The following is a 6,386-nucleotide window of genomic DNA, read 5'->3' on the forward strand; positions in this document are numbered from 1 at the left end:
TTTTCTTTTTTTATGTTTGTTTGCGGTTGTTTGTTTTAAACACACACACACACGCACAAACACGGTCGTAAAGAGAAAGAGGGAGAGAGAGAGTGGGAAAAATAAGATAGAAAGAGAAGAGAAAAATAAAAAGAAAAAAAGGAAAAGGAAAAGAAAGAAAGAAAGGAAAAGAAAGAGAAAAACGACAAAAATAGAAGAAAGAGAGAGAAGATATAAACAAAAAGAAAAAAAAAAAAGAAACAGAGAGAGAAAAATAAAAAGTAAGAGAGAGGGAGAGAAAAATTGAAAGAAAAGGAGAGAGAAAAGAAAAAAAAGAATAAGAGACGAGAAAGAGAGAGAGATAGAGAATGTGGGTAAAGAGAGAGGAAGAGGGGGAAAAAGAAAAAAAAAAAAAAAAGAAAGGCAAAAAGAAAGACAGGGAGAGGAAAAAGTAAAAAGAAAAAGGGAAAGGAAAGGAGAAAAACAAGTTTATTTCAAATAATTTTTTTTTTTATTTTTTAAATTTCTTACAATTCTGACGTTTATACGACGATGACGACTGTCGTGGAATTAGAAAAACAAAACAAAAAATTTAAAAAAGGTGAAGTGATAGAACGTTTTTAAAATTGCAAAAATCCTTTTTTACAAATTAATCTAAACGTAGTGCTAAGATTTACATAACAACACTTAAGTTACTATTGCAAAATGAGAAAACGTGGCAGAAGACAAGAACCAAAAGGTAAATACCAAAAAAAAATTAAATTCTCATTACGTCATTTTTAAATTTAACGAATATTATTTATTTATTTATTTTTTCAAATTAATTTATTAAAAAAAATTTCATTCCGGTTCCTGTCACCGCCTTTTCGTGTACCCCCCTTTCAATCCCCCCCTCCTTCCCATTTCCTCCCTCCCCACGTCCCGGAATAAAAATAAAATAAAATAATTTAACGGAAATTATTTAATGCTTTTGCTGTCGTGAAATGGAAATCCTAAAAAAAAGTTGATAATAATAATAATAATAATAATTAAAAAAAGAAAAAAAAATGGCGACAGGAGGAGATATCACGAATTGGTTGTGTATTTGGGGGGGGGGGCACTGTTGTCTCGGAATGGTACGACAGGAATTAAAATCAAAAAATTTTTCCAGTCGAACGGAAGTAGGATAAAAAAAAAAATTATTTTTGTGTTTTTATCGTCTGCTACCGTAAAAGAAATCGTCGCGAGTTTTTCATGTCTTCCGTTTGTGTCTTCCGTCCGTTTGTCGGTGTTAATAATAATAATAATAATTAGGCGGGGTTTACCGGTTGATCTGATTGTTTATTGAAATGTGTCAAATAATTAAAAAACATTTCGGCGATGAGATCAGCCAGTCGAACTCAGTCGCAGCATCTTCCTGGAAAATTTTTTTACAATTTTATCCAGAATAAAAAAAAATGGGATTTTTTTTCCTGGATAAAATACTACGTGCTGGAAAATTTTTTTTTTGTTTCACGGTTAATAAATAAATCGAAGAAGAAAATATCGCTTGAGGCTTTAAAATTTTTATAATTTTTTTTTTAATTATTATTAACTTATCGGGATAAGTCAAAGAGGGGGTGTGGGGGGAATAAGGGAAACTGCCTTTTTAAAAATTTTCTGGATAAAATTATCCATGGATAAAATAAAAACGATTCGCTCATTTAACAATTAATTTTTTTAAACTAAAAATTAGTTTTGGTTAAAATAAAATATCTAAAAGTTATTCTCCAGTTACTTTCCAGAATTTTTTTTTTTTTAAATTAAATTTTTTTAGTAAAAATAAAGTTAATGGAAAAATTGTCGTTAAAACATTTTTTTTTTATATCAACCGGAAATTTAAAAAAAACAGTGTTGCCAACATTGATTGAAAACTATTTTTGAAGACCCCGTAAAAAATGATTTCGGATAAATGTCGGATTTTTCCTAAATCGTTCCAGTATTATAAGAAAAAAATTTAAATGGTGGATGAGGAGTAGAAGGAGGAATAATAATAATAAAATTTAAAGGGAGGGGGGAAGAGAGAGTTCACATATGAAATTTTCCAAAAAAACTTTTTAGTTAAATCTTTCTTTCGAGTAATCCAAAATTTTCCCTTCAGGTATTTTCTGTTCGTCGGTTAAATCGCGTTATTTATTACTTCAAATATCTTTGCCGTGAGTTTTTGTGACGTCATTTACGTATCAAACTGTGGATGTATAAATATGGATGGATAATTATAATGGAAATTAAATTAAAAATTTCAGGTACGTGTTTGTGCGCGAGTGTGTGTGTGTGTGTGTGAAAACGTTTCCGGTTTTTGACAATTGATTATTTTAATTTTTTTTTCCCCCAAAAAAAAAAAAATTTTTTTAATGTTTAAAAATTAATATTATTGTAGCAAGAAAGTTAAATGAAAGAATTAAAAAAAGAGAGATGATAAAGAAAGGATTCCGGGTAGGAGAGAGAAATAGAAAGAGAGAGAAAGTGAAAGAAATAAACAGAAAGACAGAGAGAGAAGTTGATAGAAACGTAGTGAGAGAGAGAAAGACAGAGAGAAAGAAAAACACAGAGAGAAAAAGAAAGATAGGTAGAGATGGAGAGAGAGGAAAAGAAAGGCAGAGAAAAATAGAGAGAAAATAAAAAAAATGATAGGTAGAGAGAAAAAGAGAGAGAAAAGAAAAAGAAAGATAGGTAGAAAGGCAGAAAGTGAGAGAAAGAGAGAGGAAGAATGAGAGGAAGAGAAAAAGAAAGAGTAAAAACTGGAAAAGTAAAAAAAAAATTTGAGTAAAAATTCTATGGGGAAACTTTAAATAAGAATCATAATAAAAGTTTTTTTTTGGGGGCGAGGGAGGGGGTGGGAGAAAATTTAAGTTTTTTTTGTTTAATGAAAATTTTCCTTTGATTGCATGACCGACATATTTTTAATTCTGTTGCAACATGATAATTTTAAACTTTTTAAAATTTTAATTTAACAAAAGAAATTTTTTAAAATATATAGTTTTTCGCAAAAGAAAAAAAAAAAAAAAGGAAGGAAGAGAAAGAACGAAAACGTAAAAAAAAAGTCGAGAGAGAGAGAGAAAGAAAGAGAAGAGAAGAAAAAAAAAATTTTTTTTTTTTTTTTATTAGGTCCCCGGGATAATTCATGAATGAAAATTTAAATTAGAAAACCTTTAGAATTTTAAATTATATATAATAAAATTTCCTTAGGGCCAACCAATCAGATGTCGAATTAAAAAAAACAAACGATAATCGATTTTTAACGGAAAGTCATAGAGCGTAAAAAAGAAAAAAATTAGTCTCTTTGACACACTACGAATTATTTTTATTATACATTGGGAAAATTATTTATTTATATTTTTTTTTACCGCGGGAGGGGGAAAGAGAGGAGGAATAAAGAAAAGTGGAATGAGGGGTAAATCAAAAATTTTTATTTAAAGAAAAGGGGGATGAGGAAGCGAAGGGGGAGGAGCGAGGGAGTAGTGTAGTGGGCGGGGCTTATAAAACAAAAGACAAACGGAAAAATCTTTTCTTTATGAATAAACATTTAACGGTTTCGTTAACTTATTAAAAAAAAAACCTTTTCGTCAGAGAGAGAAAGGTGGTGTAATTTTACCCGATAAAAGGAAAAAAATAAAAGGAAAATTTATTCATTTCTTTTTCTTCTTTTTTTCCTTCCCCCCCCCCATCTCCCAAATTTTTTTTTTTTTTGGGGAAACAATTTAAAGAGTTTAATCATTAAAAAGTTTCACAATAGAAATTCTATAAAAACCAAAATTAATGCTTTTGTCCTTTTCCTTTTTTTTTTTTTTTTCCTTTGAAAAACGTCACATTCACGTCAGAAAATTTATTGAGAAAATAATTTTGATTGGAATTTTTTTCCTTTTTTTTTTACCTTTTTCTACGTGAGAATCGAGAAACGAAATTCGAAATAATAATAATTTAAAAAAAAAAAAAAAAAATTTTGTCAAAGGTAATTTTACATTTCCTTTTACAAAACGTATAAAAATAATTCATAACAATAGTAATAAAAACAATCATTTATATTATTATTATTATTTTCAATTGGTGACGTAATAAGTAATTTGTTACCTAATAATTGATTATAATAAAAAAGGTTAAGAGGATGCATTTCCGTTTGTATAAAACAATTTTCCGGTGGTGGTTTTGTTTTATTCCTGTTTTTTTTTTAGGTTTTTCCTTTATTTTATTTGTAAATATTTTTCCTTTTTTGGTTTTTAAATAAGGTTCGAAAAAGGTTGTTATTATTATTATTATTTTAAGAAAATTATACAGTTTAAACTTTTGTACGTTACGTTTTAAGTATTTCCGGTTTTCTTTTTCTAATCCTTTTCGAAAGGATATTGTTGTTTGTTATTAAGGATAGTCTGTTTCTCTTTTCATTTTTTTTTTAGTTCCGTTTCCTGTTAACATTTATAACATCATCATTTCGTTCGAATTTGTCGTCGCTAATAATTTTTTTATTTTTGGCGGGAAATTTAAAATTTTAAAAAATTATTCTGTTTAGCGTACGATAAAATATTAAATGGAATATAAACCAGTGTTCGTTCCAGGAGTTTCGGAAAATTTTTTTTTTGTTAATCTTAAAAAAAAAATTCCTCACGTTTTTCCAGGTTTATTAGATTTCATGCCGACAACGTAAAAAAAAAAAAAATTCTAAATTTCTTTATTTATCGTAAAAAAAAAAAAATTGTTTTTCTCAACTTCCTGTTTGAAATTTTTTTTCATTTCGATTTATTATCGAGTATCAAAAAAAAAAAAAAAATTTTTTTGATTTTCAATCAAGTGTTGCCAACCCGCTTCCACCCTTCCATTCTCTTAATATTCTTCCAATTTGCCGTACCTTAAATAAAAACGAAAAAAAAAAAAATTTTTTTTTTTTTTTTCGTTGCCTACGTCATAAAACTTGATTCAAGTGATATTCGAGCTTTTGATTCTCTTTTTTCTTTTGCTGTTGCTGTTGTTGTTGTTTTTGTTTTTGAAAAAGTTTTTTTTTCTCTTTAAAAAAAAAGTAAAAAAAAAAATTTCGACAAGTTTTTTATTTTTTTCCTTTGTCTCTCATTTTTTTTTTTTTTTTTGAGTTGTTGAAGTTGTTTTTTTTCTCTCTTTCTCTTCGTCTTCTGCTATTTTTTTTTTTTTTTTAATGAGAAATTGTAAAAAAAATATTTTTTTATTTGAAGGAAAAAAAGATTTAATAGATAATTAATAATTTTTCTTGTTTGTTTGTTTTGTTTGTTTTTCCGTTTCTGTTGCTGTTGCTGTCGTTATTTTTATTTATTTTATCAGGCTATTTAAAAAAAAAAATTTTTTTTGTTCGTGAGAATTCGGGCATTCGGGTTTTCTTTTTTTGTGATGGAATTAAAAATACAAATTGACTTTTTTATTTGTCAAATTTAAATTTTAAATTTTTTTTTTTTTTTTTATTTCTCCAGCCGGGAAATTTTTTTTTCTCCAGAATGAATGAATTTTCTTTTTGAAAAAAAAATTTATTTCTTTAGAAATTAAATTAAAATTTATCGAATAAAAAAAAATAAAAAAATAAATGTTTTTGATCGATCGTTTCTTTTTTTTTTGTTTTTAATGGAAAAACTGGAAAAAAATTCCAGAATGAAAAGAAAATAATAATAATGATGATGATTGTTGATAATTTCAATTGAAATTCGTCATCACGATTGTTTTAAAAGAAAAAAAAAATTTTTTTTTTTTATATATAATTTATTCTATTGACTTTTTGGAGAAATAAAAAAAAATGAGGATTTTGGAAAAAAAATTGACTGGAAATTTTATGGCGGCTGGAATTTTTATATATATATTAAATTAAAAACGATTTGAAATATTTTCTTGGATTTTTCATCACATCATTGATGCCATTTCTTCGATTTTCGCGGAGAATTAATTTTTTTTTCTTTATTTTTTCTCTCCTGGAATTTTTCCATTCATTGTTTTGACCTTTTTCCCATCACCTTCTTCCTTCCTTTCCCCCCTTTCCCCTCGTTGAATTTATTTCCGACGTATTTATTATTTTTTGTACGTTTAAATTTTTTTTTTTTTCCGATGATGGAATTAAAAAAATTTTTTTTTTTATATGTTTTTTTCTCCAGTAAATTACGTAAACAAAAAAAAAAAAAGTTTCTCCAGGTTAAATGGGAAACGAATTACAATAAATATCATTTCCAAAAAAAAAACGGAAACGTTTGTCGTGTCCATTTGCCCCCCCTAAATTTCTTTTCCGCTAATAGTAATCCGTAATCATTCCTTTTTCTTTTCCAGTTAGTAGGGGGGCGAAGGAAGGGAGAAAAAAAAGAAGTCAGGAATTTTTTTTTTCTTCATTCAATGTTTAAAAGTAATCAGGTAGCAGAAGGAAAACAATGACAGAAACGGATTAGTAA

At 27.0% G+C, this 6,386-nt stretch overlaps 1 non-coding gene across 1 annotated transcript; it reads left to right on the forward strand.

Moving 5' to 3' along the window:
• Positions 1-1,270: 1,270 nt before the first annotated feature.
• Phum_PHUM570890 lies at positions 1,271-1,366 on the forward strand. Its single transcript, XR_009833545.1, has one exon. It is a non-coding gene; the product is annotated as a microRNA, putative (microRNA).
• The last annotated feature ends 5,020 nt before the right edge of the window (positions 1,367-6,386 follow it).

This window comes from Pediculus humanus, genomic scaffold (assembly GCF_000006295.1).
Source record: "Pediculus humanus corporis 1103172108302 genomic scaffold, whole genome shotgun sequence".
Taxonomy (NCBI): Eukaryota; Metazoa; Arthropoda; class Insecta; order Psocodea; family Pediculidae; genus Pediculus; species Pediculus humanus.